Source organism: Eurosta solidaginis, chromosome 3 (genome assembly GCF_040869045.1).
Source record: "Eurosta solidaginis isolate ZX-2024a chromosome 3, ASM4086904v1, whole genome shotgun sequence".
Taxonomy (NCBI): Eukaryota; Metazoa; Arthropoda; class Insecta; order Diptera; family Tephritidae; genus Eurosta; species Eurosta solidaginis.
Window position 1 is genome coordinate 200384287 of NC_090321.1, and position 14869 is coordinate 200399155.

At 36.0% G+C, this 14869-nt stretch overlaps 1 protein-coding gene across 1 annotated transcript in view; it reads right to left on the reverse strand.

Moving 5' to 3' along the window:
- Lac (Lachesin) overlaps nucleotides 1–14869 on the reverse strand; it is a 165735-nt gene that overhangs the window by 100456 nt on the left and 50410 nt on the right. The gene's annotated exons all lie outside the window — the stretch shown is intronic.

Genomic DNA, 14869 nt, shown 5'->3' on the forward strand with positions numbered 1-14869 from the left:
ATATATTATATGTATATAGCTCCGATCGAAATGATTTTTACAGGAAATCTTCTATGATATATTAGAATATATATCACCAAGTTTCACGTTTTTATTTTGGAAACTAAAGGAGAAATGGCCAAAAATATTTCTATCTGAACGATCGGTTGTATGGGATAGGTATATACTATATACATATAGCTCCGTTCAAAGTGATTTTTTCAGGAAATCTTTTATGATATATTAAAATAAATATCACAAAATTTAACGTTTTTATATTGGAAATTAAGGGAGAAATGGCTAAAAATCTTTCTATCTGACCGATCGGTTGTATGGGATATATATTATATATAGCTCCGATCGAAATGATTTTCTCGTGAAATCTATGATATATTAGAATAAATATCACCAAGTTTAACGTTTTTATATTGGAAATTAAGGGAGAAAATGCCAAAAATCTTTCTATCTGAACGATCGGTTGTATGGGATATATACTATATATAGCTCCGATCAAAGTGATTTTTTCAGAAAATCTTCTACGATATATTAAAATATATCGAGTTTCAAGATTATACCTTCTAAATTAAGGGAGAAACGGCCAACAATCTTTTTATCTGAACGATCGGTTGTATGGGATATAACTATATATAGCTTCGATCAAAGTGATTTTTTCAGGATATCTTCTATGATATATTAGAATATATATCACCGAGTTTCATGTTTATACTTTCTAAATTGCGGCAGGAATGACCAAAATCGTCTTATCTGAACGATCGGTTGTATGGGAGATAAATGTTAGTGGTCCGATCCTACCGGATCCCACAAATGTCTAATATAATACAAAAATAATTCCTTGTGCCAAATTTCATTGAGATAGCTCAAAATTTGAGGGACTAGTTTGCGTTCAGACATACAGACGGACGGAGAGACGGACGGACGGACGGACAGACGGACATGACTATCAACTCAGTTCGTCGCCCTGATTAATCCGGTATACTTAATGGTGAGTCTATCTTCTATATTTCTCAACGTTACAAACATCGGACCAAAGTTAATGAAAGTTCATGAAAGGTATAAAAGTTTCTAAAAAAAAAAATATTTTCTAACAAAATTAGGGAGGCTCGAAATTCATTTCAGACCTATGGTCCCATGGACAATATTACTCAGTATGACCCATAGATTCAGAAACTGGGTGTGCCTTTTCAACAATTAATTTGACCCACCCTAACATACATACATATGTATAAATACACTTATATGTAAAACAGTTGGCCGATCGAAGTTACTAAACTGCCTATTAAAACAGCAATTAGACTTAGCTAAATAGCAAACTGCATTGCCGCGCACTATCGTAATAAAGATTAAAAACATCCTAAATAAATATTAGTAAAAGCCTTAGTGTTAGCATGAAAAAGTAAAATTGTGCAAGGAAGAAAACCAGTTTGGCAGTGAAAGGTGTGCCGCGTGAAAAAAAAAAAAAACAAATTTTATACCTAATTTGTGATAGGGAAAAATTCATGAAGCAAGATAATTTATAACGAAATGTGTATGTCAGAAAAAAAAGATTTTCGGAAAATGTAAAACACACCGAACGAGGTATGTTAAAGTAAACAAATCGCAGGCTTTGGGTGAGAAAGGGAATATTAAAATGGTATGTGTATACATATACGAGGGTTGCTAAATATGAACTGAGAAATCAGTAGAATCAGTAAATCAACATTTTTTTGCCCGAAGTGAAAAACCAATCACAGAAAATAAATTGTAAGGCTTATAACAATATTTTAAGAGCAAAAAGTTAACTAATGTAAAGTGTGATTTATCTTAATACCCAGCGCGCACTTTTGCACAAGGATATTATAACTTTAATTGGATAACGGTACTACGTTATGGTATGGCATCGAAAAAAATTTTGATAGAGCCATGTTCATCCGTCTGTTAATACGTAGGTTGGGTTTGGTTGAACTGGCCGGGCCATCAGGACCTCACATAGACTGAATAAATCCGTAGTGTTACCAGAAGTTTGCTTAACTACCAAACTGAAAAAACCCTATCAAAAACCAGGACAAATGTTATAAAATAGCTCCGCCCTCTTGGCAAATACTGAATCTTCCTGTCCCGATTCTTTCCAGGGATTGCTTACACTCTAACATACTTTTAAATGCTATGCTATGCGAGATTATTGCCTTAATTGCTGCTTGGCTGTCAATATAAAAGTTGAGTGGCCGTAGTTTAAGCAAATTTCTTCCAGCGTTTATACTGCTTCGGTTACGAACATTACTTGCGCCTGAAAAACGCTACAGTGATCTGGCAGCTTGTAGGATCTGTTTATTCCCGGTTGTTTTCGGAATCATAGAAATTTGACAATATTTTGAAGAATGTGCGGACACCGCCCAGAGTTAGGACAAGCAAAATTAAAAGTTTTGAGAGATTTGGTAAGAACATTGGCTCTTTGACAGCAATTGTTTTATAGCTGCGTACGGAATACGATATTTGCAGTTCATATCATTTAATGTTCGTGACGTTTCTCTTTAGATGTATCATTAATATACATATATATGACCCATATTGGTCGGCTTCGCACCAACTTGACGTCCTTACTTGTTTGATTATTATTATTATTTTTTTTTTTTTCAAAGCGCAAACCGTTTACTTCATTGTAATTGTTGTGCATGACTCGAAAAACTTCCCTTACAAGTGCGCTTTTTGTATTTCCTATTTGATAAAATTCTTAAAAAAAAAAATTTAACCAAAACTAAAAAGTACACAATTTATTTGGGACCGAGCTCAAGGATATACTTTGATATCGTTTTGAAGAATTGTTATTTTAATTTCGTTATTAAAATAATGTTTCCAATGTTTTTTGACAACATCTTTTGTTCTCTGATTATACATATACATATATATGTACATATATGCATGCTTATGTATGTGTGTATGTACGTACATAAGTGTGCTTAGACTATTCCTAAGCACCTACTTCCGCCATTACTTTGGCCCATTGGCAAGCAACCGCTCAACCACCACCACTCAGGTCATGCATTCAAGCCATCTTTGCATCCGCACTAGTTAAGCCTTAAAAGTACGTACTTGTCGACGATGAGTACCACACTATTGCAAGCTTTTGTTGTAATTTGTGTCTTCAACTTGCCCTACTGTACTACCTTAGCGTCTAAAAAACATAGGCACATACATTTAAATGTACATATTAGGGTGATCGATTAATCCATTTTGTCCAACATTTTTATCAGCATGCTTATAGGCTTTTGGCATTTCGCTGACCCTTCGTTCCCCAGAAGCTTCCTTTTTTCTAATTTTTAAGCAACACGGATTTTGTCAGCGATCTATTTCTACTACATCATGGCCCATGCCAACTTCACGCTCCCCTGGTCGGTTAGGTCGACCTTTCTTGATGCAGCGCGGTTCATTGGGAATGCTCTCTTACTCTCCCTACTTCGTAACTTTCTCCACTAGTCATCTCTGAGCTCTTGACTTTTCGTTATGTGGGGAAAAATTAAAAAATGAGTTAGAAAATAAAAATAAGCAGACATTTCGCAGATGTAGTGGTGGTAGATATGGAAGGATTGCAGTTTTATTTTATTTTTGTTCCTTATAAAAATTTTTACAGTTGCTTTTTATTTTCTCCTTTTGTTGCATTGCCATGGTGGCCTTTAAATATTTTTAAGGTTTGATGTTTCTGACTCAATGAGTAGATACATAAAAATCGGTCGCAAGATTCCACAATTCAAAAAAGACTTTTTAATACCCCTAAATATCTCGATCCCTGTCCCATATAGAAATCTCTTTTATCCTAAAATTTACAACTTAATAAAGTCCGAAGCAATGTTTAAAGTTTCAAGTCTCTGGGTTATCGGGAAGCTTCTCAAAACTCGAAAGCAAAATTTCCAAGTTCGGATGTTTTTTTAGAATTTTCCTGATCCCTGGACCCATCCTGCAAAGCTTTTTCCCCCTCACGTTAAATTTTCATCAAGTTCCGATACGTGTTCCGAATGGAGTCCAAGATTTGCCAACTTTGTATAAAAATTTTAAGGAAGTAAAAAAGGGTTTTCCGTCAAATACATTACAAGCCACATTTACGGTAACAGCTATACGGTAGCAATTACTACAGTGAAGAAATTGAGGTCAGACCTACGGCTGCGTTTCAGGATAAGGTTATAGCTGTGGCTGTGTTAAGCGTTACAGCGCAACAATTACTATTACGATTACGGCTTTCCGACTTTTGATCGGTAAAGGTAACAATGAAGATTGTGATTAAGGTTCACTCCGTTTTGGTGCTTAAGGACAGGCTAAGGTAAAAGTTGCGGTAACTTTTACGAACCCGGTTAGGACTACGGTTACAAATTCAGAACTGCTACGGGTATGGTTATTATTACAGTTAAGGTGAGAATTGTGATTTCGAATCGCGCTCTGTTACGTTCGTTACGATTGCGGCTATGGTTAGTGTCAGTAACGGGTATGATTATAGTAATTTATAATAAAAAAATACTGTAATTACCAGGACTGCAAACCGCTTATAAAAATGGATTTGTCCAGGTCATGGTAAAATCTCACCCCGTTTCCAAAAAATACAACTTTTGAACAAAGCAAAGTGATGTTACTGGCTTTTATGGTCATTTAACTCTTTCGATCCAACCCGCCACATCAAAAATCCTGACAGGGCGCCTTTGTCCCAAACCCTTACACTGTCATTTTTAAAAGAAATTTGATTTTGATAGGCTAGAATCCTTCTCTTTCCTCCTCTTTACTCTAGCGGTTTTCCGCATCGAAATGCTTAACTGAAAAATGGTGGCGGGACCTGAAAAGTCAGAAATTCTAAAAAAAGTAGCCAAAATATGTGGCTTACATTTTCTTGCCTAACATGCGACGAATGCCGAATGTATCAAAAAACTTATCGAACTAATCACCCTAATTCATACATACTTACATATGTTTGTTTAGGTATTGGGCAAGTTGTGGGTAGGTTTGCAGCGATTATATTTAGAGCTCAATGTGAATTGACTAGAATATTTATACTATACTTACATATCGATATAAATATAGTTATTTGTACTCGTACATCATCTACATATATATGTATGTATGTATGTTGAACAAAAGCTGGATAAACCAGAAAAACTACCATTCTAGCTAGCTAACTACATATGTTTGCATTATCTATGCGTTTACTCATGTTTACATGCAATTACTTGCTTTTGTTGGCTAGACAATCCACCTAGCCGGCTTAGTCCAGCATACTAACAAACCCGCTTTGCTGTCAATAAGATTCAGATCCCTCAAACAGCCCCCTTACTATTTTTTCGATTGTTTGTAGTATTTATAAAAATACAAACTAACTATAGTTAAGCGTTGCTTATGTTTTTCTTTTTAGCTCCTTCACCTTCAGTACTTCATTCTACGCTTTCTTTGTTTCATAAGTATTTGGTTATGTAGGTACAAAGGAGGCCAACGCACAGTGGATTGAATTGATTCAAAAAATGTATTGCTTCTCATTATTTGTACACGCAAATACAGCGTCAACAGTAGAGCTGGATTCGATTCGATTTTTTGAAAAATCGATTTTTTCGATTCGATTTTAAGAAAAATTGATTTAATCGATTAAATCGAGTCGAAAAAAGTTGATTGCTGCTTAATTGATTACACGATTTTCACCGTTCCACAGTTTCTTCCCCTTTCGTTAACTGGTGCTAACTCACATATCAAGGGGTACCACCTGGTTCTCCACTTGATCCTCCCATCGGAGTGGGATCATTAGTGTATTTGATACTGAAATATTATTATTTTTTGTGATGTGTGGAGCATGAACAATTTTTGTTTAAAATGTTTCATTTTGTACGCAGTAAATTCTGCCTTCTCTGCAATCTTAGCTTAGAAATCAAACAGAGATAAACTCTTGTCATTAACGCTGTATAAATCTCTCATCGTACCACTTCTAATGTATGGATCGGAATCATGGACCGAGTCGAGAGACAATGAGATGGCCCAGTGTACGAGAGAAATGTCCTGGCAACGATTTATGGTCCTCGCCGTGGCCCCAACCGCTACGTCATGTTGTGGGAATGCGCGAAGACGCTCTGGCACAGATAGCATACTTATCGGCACCCGTATTTGGAAGCAGGCGGACGGGGAGACCTCCGGTAAAAAGACTTGATCTCCCTTGATGTCAGTTATGTTGAAACGGGGATGCTGGCGTTATTTGTTATGCAACGCCAAACCGTCTAGGCGGTTGAGCGCTAATCGAAGTCACCAACACAATGGCGCATAGTCGTGGTGTATGGTTCTAATTAAAATCGAAACTATTTTATTTTGACTATGAATATGAGTCAGTGAAGGTAAATTTTATAAAAAATTACAATAAATGGCCATGTTGATTTATCAATATTAAATAGTACCTACTATAACTGTACGATTATCAAACTTTCGATGGCTAAAAAAATCGAACGATTCTAAAAAAAATCGATTCTTCGTTCTTCGAAAAAAGATCGATTAAATCGATTAAAAATCGAATCGAAATCCAGCTCTAGTTAACAGTTTTCGGAGTAATATCAAAACTAATTTTGGTGTACTTTGAAATTTGGTACCAAAATAGTGCAATGTTTGTACAGCTTGGTATAAATTTACAGTACTACACTTTTTGGAGTGATATTAAAACTAATTTTGGAGTCAACGCTGCTGCTCGTTGTATTGAGTAATGGCAATCATGATCAACACCAAACGCCCTGAGTTCAAGTCCCCGCCGAATCAACAGCCCGAAAAAATAACTAGTGCGCTGAGGAATGTTGCGATTACTCGGAAAAAAGGGTACTGCATATAGGAAACTTCTAGGAAAATTCTACCAAAAAATCCGACGGATAACGGAAGGTTTCAAGGCCGGGAACGATTCCTGCAGAAATGATAATTTTGACCTGGTTATTGACGTTGATGTGGTGGTAGCGTGCTCCGCCTACCACATCGAGAATTCGAAGTTCAAGTCTCGGGCAAAGCCGTAAAGGAAGCAGCAGAAATTCTGGAGGAAGCATGCTTAAGCTGCAATCGCGTCAATATATATATTAGCAGTCAGGCGGCGATTGAGACAATAATCCCACACAATACTTCATCAATAAGTGTTCTGGAATGCAAAGAACCATTAAAAAACTTCGTTCAGGCCGGACGAAAAATCTATACCGGGTTCGCGATCATAAAGGGATAGAAGGTAACGAAAAGGCCGATCAGTTGGCAAAGGAGGGTGCAGCACGCGCTAAATCGACGGTAAACGTCCCAACCCGTTTGGGAGAAACCAAAAGGAGACAGGAGTTGCATATGATCCATCAAGCAGAACTGGCGTGATCAGGAGCGCGGGGCTACAAAATTTCTAAGAGCATGCCTACATGCAAAGCCTACGAAATTAGACTGGGCATATTACCGGGACACTGTCTCCTGGCATAACATGCTTATAAGTTAGGCCTTGTCAATAACAGCAGATATAGAAACTGCGAGCTGCAGGAATAAAAGGTTCAGCACGTTCTGTGATCGCGTTATGCGCTCGCCAGGTCAAGTCTTTAGCTTTAAGAAGCGGCAGAGTTTCCAGATCTCGATGCAGGAATTAAGATAGCTCCTACAAAACTTCTAGTATTTGCCAAAAGGACGGAGCTATTCTATAACATAAGTACTGGCACCTGATTGGGAAATTTGGAAACAAGTTTTTTCAATTAGAAAAGTTTTTCTAAACAGGGTCGCCCTGCGGTAGTGATTTGGTAAACATTCCGAGTGTATTTATGGCGCTTTCTACTTGGCGTTGTATAGGGAGCACTTCTCCTCATTACTAGCTGGCGAGGGAGACGACGAACCCGATACCCTAAACACCGATGAGGGAAAATACGTTCCGGCACCCTACTAAGACGAAGCAGAAGTGCAATAGCCATGCTAAAGAATAACAAGGCGCCTTGTAATGATGTAGTACCCGCCGAGCTATTCCAACACAGGGGCAAACTTTTGGCAAAGAGCATGCATTAACTTCAATCCAAAATGCAATCGGGTAAACCGTGGAGTCAGCCTACTCAATATGGTGCATAAGGTTATATCTAGAATGTTGTGCGAAGACTGAAGCCCAAAGTCGATGAACTGATTGCATCACTGCGGCTTCAGACCTGGAAAATGTACTATCGCCCAGATCTTCACGAAGTGCCAGATCCTGGAGAAGAGTCATGATAAGAGAATCGACACTCTCGTCTTTTTGTCGACTTTAAAGTAGCTTCTGACAGCTGGAATAGAAGTTGCTTGTATTATCCTATGTATATAAGTGTTTAAGTTCCTTGCGCAAAGTTGATAAGGCTTTGCCAAATGACGTTGAGCACCACCAGCAGCTTTATAAGAATTGGAAAGGACCTCTCCGAGTCATTCGCAAACTAACGAGGCTTCACACAATGCGGCTTCCTTTCATGCGATTTCTTTAACCTAATGCTGACGAAGAAATGTTACCATCATAACTAAACCGTGATGACTTTTATTGGCCTTTACAGCCCCGTGAATTCTGCCTTTCCTGAATTAGACAAAGAGGCAAAAAATGGGTATTTCTGTACATAAGGACAAGACGAAGTACTTGCTGTCATTCAAAAAAACATCAGCGCATTGACGCTACACCTGATAGCGGACAAAGTTGTTTGTGTTTTTAGTTGTTAGTGTGGACTTTGTGAGAATTTTTCCTAATTTACTTAACAATTTAATTATAACTCGGATTATAATATATGCAGGTATGTTTTTTTTTTTTTTTTTTCAATAAACCCAAGATATTATTTTTACTTATGGACTGAGCACTCAATGGTCTAAACGAGCAAGATGCGAACTTAACTGAAAAAAGAAGAAAAGTTTCTTAAGGTTTAAAGGTTAAGGTTTAAATAAAAAAACGAATATAAAATAAGAACTTTTCATTATTGGATTATTGCAAGGTGGGCCCCAAACTTTACGTACAAAACAAAGTAAATTTTTTTATTGAAAAGTTATATAAACTTCTAAACACAGCAATGCGTGGATAACATGTTTCGGTACTCTCCGAACCTTCATCCGATCCTTCTCGTATACTGAGATTCGATCCCATTTACCCCTCGGTGTGTTTGGAGGCGTTTGTGTTTACCATGCTGGAGCCCCAGTCCACACCTCTTGTCAAGTATAAAAATGTATGCAGACATTAAGGTGTTATGTGACAAAATTAGAAATTTAAATTTTCACAGAAACGTACATTAAAAGAAAAAAGCTGGTAAAATCAACCAGATTACGTGTCAATTCAACCGAAATTTCTGTAAAATTGTATCCTTAAACAGTCAAATCAAAAAAAAAAGTTCCTCAAATGTAAGCCTAGAGCTGTGGCTAAAAAAATAAAAACAGAAACTTTTCTTCTAATTGAAAACACATTTTTCTAAAGATTTTGATGTTACCTTGGTTTCGAACTTAGGATTTTCGGTTTCGTGCGTGTAGGACGCTACCATAAACCACTCTATATCTGCTGTTAACTAACTATTACTAATGTTCCCCAATGAAAACTGTTAAAATAACGGACTTCCGTCAGCATTAGCATAGCATTTACTATTAATATGACAGAGTTTTCTCTGGCACAATAGTCATAGGACCAAAGTAATGAGCGCCGCGAGTGTAAGTTTCTCTTTAAAAAAACCTAATACATTTGCGTAATATTGACATTTGTTCGCTGTTGAAAAGACCAGTGAAATCAGTTGTTTTAATAGAAAAATCAGCTAGATTGATTGAGAATCTGTAAATTTTACAGAATATTGTTAACTTGGGAGTTTTTTTTCTGTTGAAATAACTGAAAACATTGTTTTCTTGATTCAAGAACAGAGTTGCTCAACCCCTATATACTTATAGCACTTTTGTTTTTGTTTTGCCATAAAAAATAGGCACAGTTACAAATTCACACTTTGAATATAAAAAAGCGTTTCATAGCCCTCACACATAAATTCGATTTATACGAAAGTGCTTAAATTTCCTATGAACGTGCAAAGAAAAAACACTTCCACATGAGGCCAATGCACTTCGGTATGGTTTTCAAGTTTACACCAAATTGACCCCAAAAATTATTTCAAAAACATTGTAGCACTCAGAAAAATTTTAAGACAAAATTTATTCATTAAGGGGACCATTAAAATTGTTTAAACATTTAAAATAAATTTTTTTTTATTTAAAAAAGTTTCAGTGTTTATATAACACAACAAAGCTCTAAAAAATCTAAAAAATAAACGAAATAAGTATAAAAAGTTGTATAGGGCTAATACTACGGATACGTTCCTCGATGAGCAATACACAACTAGAGTGAAACAGTTTAACGTTCTCGATTGATTTCTGTATAACCAGTATATGGGAAGGCTCGAAACGGATCTAAAACTAAATCCTTAGGCTTTTTGGAATTTTACTCGCTCCAAACTTGGCTCTTCTAATATTCCCACTTGCATGCACTTTAATGGCAAGTGCGCGCAGTCTCTGGATGGTTCTGTTGAATTCTTCGCTGAATTCTTTAAATCTAATTTTGAAGATGATGCTGCTGTTCCGAATCTGCTCTCGGCTGTCAACGAACGATTAGATTTTGGATCGCTCACGATCTCCAATACCGACGTTGGCAATGCTATGTTAACACTAAAGCCCTCACTGAAATGCGACAGTGATGGCGTCTGCGGGTATGTTCTGAAGAACTGCAGCGTATCTTTATGTTCACCTCTTTGCTACATCTTTAATTTGTCTCTTTCATCTGGCATTTTTATTGATAGATGGAAATGTGCTTCGATAACACCGATTTTCAAAACCGGTAATAAAAACGATGTTTCAAACTATAGGCCCATTGTTAAACTTATTGTTTGTTCGAAACTTTTCGAAAAAATAATAATAGATAAACTATCCTTTAAAGTCAAACGCATTGTTGAACCCAATCAACATGGTCTTTCTCGGATTTCTGTATATCCGCATTCAAAGATGGATCTCAAGTTGATGTTAACACGGACTTCTCGAAGGCCTTCGACAAAGTCTCTCACCAGTTTCTCTTATATAAACTTGAGTGTATTGGCTTTCACTCTGTGTTTTTAAGCTGGTTGAAATCCTACCTGAGGAATAGACTCCTGTGTGTTAAGATCGAAAATCTTAAGTCCCACTCATTTGTCGCAACATCTGGAGTGCCTCAGGGAAGTATTCTCGGTCCACTCCTGTTTGTGCTTTTCATAAATATTATTGGTTCCTGTTTCAAAAACTCCAGTTTTCTGCTATTTGCTGATGATCTTAAATTTTTCCGTAGAATCAATGCCCCTTCAGATTCCTGCCTTCTGCAAAGTGACCTTAATAATGTGGATGATTGGTGTCGCCCCAATAATCTTTTCTTAAATGTTAAAAAATGCTTTAGTATGTCTTTCTCAAAATGCATGAGCTCCTATTCTTCGTTGTACTCTATTTCAGGCATCCAGTTGGCGTCAATTAACGAACATGTTGATCTAGGCGTTGTCTTTGACTCAGATTTCACATTCACCAATCACATATGTTATGTGCTACCAATGGCCTACAGGAACCTTGCTTTTCTTTGCAGATATGCAAGGGACTTTAAAGATCCATATACTAAGAAAGCCCTATATATATCGTTAGTGCGCTCCAAACTTGAATATGCTTCCAATATCTGGAACCCCATCTACAGTAACCATTCGGCCAGAATAGAAAGAGTTGAAAGAAAGTTTGTCCGTTTTTCTTTGAACTCCATACATTTTGATAACCCGCTGCCTTCTTATTCTTCTCGTTGTCAACTGATCAATCTGCAATCACTTGAAGCGAGGAGAATGGTGCACTTGGTTATGTTTGTGTACGACTTAATTGTGGGCTTTTTGGACTGTGCGACTCTTCTTGCGAAAATATCGTTTAATGTACCGCAAAAACTCTGCGCGCATTCCCGCCTTTTCAATTGAGTTCTTGTAGAGCAAATTACTTTTATTTTAGCCCAATTTTCCGCGCCCTTACAGAATTAAATAAGCTCTCTACTAGATTAAATATTGATTTTTCTGCGTCTAGAGATACATTCAAGGCTTCCATTGACTTACTCTTTACGTAATGTTGTACCTATTGTATATGTTTAATATTTATATTTATTTTTTTTTTAATATGTTATTGTATATAGTCTGTAAGATTTTTGATCATAGACTGAATTAATAAACTAAACTAAACTAAACTAATTTTGTATATATTTTGTGATTTGCACTTCAATATAAAATTTTTTGAACATCCCTGTTCAAGAACAACAAACATAATTTTTACGATATTTCTAGCTTCATTTCCTTCGGTTCAAAAAACAGATAAAAAATGTCTGCTATTTGCATCAAAACGTTTAAAAAGATTTACGAGTTTCATAAATAGTGATTAAATGTAATTATTATCTTCCTATGTTGAGTGCTTAGTTACCACATATAATCTAAAAATAAAGCAACACTGCCAATCTAGCGTCATCCCACCAATTAATGCAACCCCATGGAATTATCGTCCCGCCAATGAATGCTCTATTCATACAAATGTACATTAAGAGAAAGCAAGTACTTTATAAGTTCATCTACCTATGACGGGTTATTGCTACTTAACAACACCAACAACAACAACTTTGTATAACAACTTTAGAAACTAACAGGTGTTTTTTTTTTTCTATTTATTCTGTCGTAGGCCAATTAATTATAAGTAGCGCAACATTTATTGATTTTTTTGCACATAAAAACCACCCCCTAACCACTGTATGCTACCAAAACTATTGAAAGTTAGCGCGTCATTGTGACGTACTGGTTTTTATTTTCTTAAGAAACTTTCTTAGGTTTGCTTATAACACGAGTTTTGTTTCGTTTTGTTTGTCTGGGATACACCCATACGAATAAGTACATTGGCGGCCGTTGCTTTGGTTATACAAAGTCGAAAGTCAGCGGCTAAGACGGACATACTAAGATAGTCGATTCTTGAGATATGCACATACATACATTAGACTGGGTCGATAAAAAAAAGCTGCGCAAGACCGCACAGTGTCGCGAACCCATAAAGGTGCGTTCAAAAGTGCTTATTTTGCTGCAATTTCTGTGTTCATCTTGGAATCGCCATTTCCTGCAGGTAAAAAAATATGAATTATAATTAACTTCCACGCACCCTACACTAAGTAGTGAGCGGCAATACTGAAAATACAGCGATTTCAATGAAACTTGGTAGGTACATAAAATAAAATTTTGTCACCAAATGTGTCGTTAGTATCTCTTATTAGAACAGCCTTTTAAAAGGTATATTTGTTTTTGTTGCATTAGAACTGCACTCTTCAAGAAAGCTTCAAAAGTGAGGTTATGGTATTAGTCGGTTTTGCAGTGTGAGCAACTTAAAAATAAAGTGCAAGTTTAAGTTATTTAGAAATACATAAAATATCATTGTATTGAAATAAATAAAAATTAGTATTAAAATCAAACGAATTTACGTCAATTTGAAGTAATTTTAGTGTCTTTAGCTTGTTGTGTTTTTTTTTTTTTGTTATTTAAAATTTTACCAGTGCCTTTATTAGTGTTTATTTGCACAAATGTTTCAATTTCAACTAAAGTTTTAGTTGGGTTTCTCACCGATCCTCACGTTGAGACTTATATCTTATTATTAATCATAGTTTTCACATTCTAAAGTGTTAATAGCAGCTGCCTCTTTCCGCCACTAACTATGTTTTGCGCCAGTTTTCTGATAGCGTCAACCTTATAAATTATTGTCGTATGTCATATGTACTCACATGTAACATATGACATTATTTTATCCAGTCGACGATATGCAAATGTAAACTTTCTTGTGTGTTTGTTGTTTTGTTATTGTTATGTATGCAAGATCTTTTAATAACTTTAATTTCTTTATTTAATCCTATTAAACATTGCATTTGCGATAGACACATCTTACCACTTTTGCCCCCACATCTACTTACTTTTTGTATGCATAAGGATGAAGGTATCACCTGCACCAATTTTATTGAAAAAATAATTCTCACATATTTGTAAAACCGTGGCCAAAGTTTCACGTTGATATCTCACCGGAAGTATTTTTGGCCACCAACTCCATATATGACCGACCACTGTGCAGCGCCAGTAATAGAAGATATCAGTATAAAGTACAAAAAAAATAACAGTCGCACCTCTTTGTACATTCTCTCTAGTCTTAGTTTTGAGTTAACATAATTTGTGACAAAATATCAAAAATTGCGGTGATGCTAGGAGTTTTTTTATTCGCTTCCAGAGTACTTGGGATAGAAATTTTCTTGATTTTTGATACTTTTAAAAAGTAACGGTACTCATCACCTGACCGTTAAATAAATAGAAAAAGTAAGGCAGCCATGTATGAAGACTCTTCGCAGATATATTAAAAAATCGTTTCTACATACATTTACGAACAAGCTCGGAATTTAAGATTCTTTCAGTTATCAGTTCTCAAGATTCTAGATTTGAAGAAGTCCTATATAAAAGCTATTGTGTGAAATCATTAAAATAATGTACTCCCCAGAGTTTGGCAAAGTTTCATAAAAAGAATCGATCTATAAATCTCTCTCACTTTTGACCGCCTCGCGACTCTGTGCAACTTAATTTGAACCCTTTGTTGAGAGCGTCCCGGAATTTTTTTGTAAACCTACATAATGTGTGATTATTTTAGTTTTCAAAAATCTTTGTTTTTAGGTCCACTTGCAATCATACATTTTTGGCAAATTTTTTTAATTAACTCAGCGTTAAAAAGATAACTTGCCGTTCTGCAAGTGGCCCTTCATGTTTTTTTTTTTTTTTTGTTTTTTTGAGTTTTGAAGTCGTTTTCGTACAGTTTTTTTTTTTTTTGCTAAACTAGCTGTAGCCCCTGGTTTTCACAAAACCTATGAAAAAAT